At 70.4% G+C, this 527-nt stretch overlaps 1 protein-coding gene across 1 annotated transcript in view; it reads left to right on the forward strand.

Moving 5' to 3' along the window:
* The window catches only part of CTTN (cortactin), a 36952-nt gene that overhangs the window by 29729 nt on the left and 6696 nt on the right, over positions 1–527 (forward strand).

Consider the following 527-nt stretch of genomic DNA (forward strand, 5'->3'; position numbering starts at 1 on the left):
GGTCGGGGCCACCTCCGACCGAGAATCCGGGAGCCCCGAGGCCGGCGCCTCCTCCTCCGGGGCCTGCAGACCCGACTGCCTCCTTGTTTCCCGCGGGCGCTGTGGATGTTCCGTGTCAGGCTGGTCCCAGAGGCCGGGCCCCTGCGCTGCGGGCTGCAGCTCCGGCTCTGGTTAGGAGTAGAGAGCATCGAGGCCCCGCTTCCTGTCTGGCGCCGGCACGATGGGCGGCATCTATGCAGGTCGCCTGTGCCGAGGGGCCATGATGCGTACTCTTCTGCCCCATCACCCCTGCCTTTGGGGTTGGTGTGGTGAAGCACCCGCTCCTGTCGTGGGAGTGTCCGGGCTCCCGCAGCCTCCTGCAGGCCTCGCTGGTGACAGGGCCCATGAGCACTGGGGAGCTGCCTGTGCTCAGGCGAAGCCGCGATCTGGTTCGGCCCGATCCGCGCCCGCGTGGTGCCCCGAGTGGGAGGTGTTTGCGGGAGGCGCCCTCTGACCCAGAGCCAGCAGGGCCGGTGCAGGGAGGGCTC

This window comes from Myotis davidii, unplaced genomic scaffold (genome assembly GCF_000327345.1).
Source record: "Myotis davidii unplaced genomic scaffold, ASM32734v1 scaffold3211, whole genome shotgun sequence".
NCBI classification, from domain to species: Eukaryota; Metazoa; Chordata; class Mammalia; order Chiroptera; family Vespertilionidae; genus Myotis; species Myotis davidii.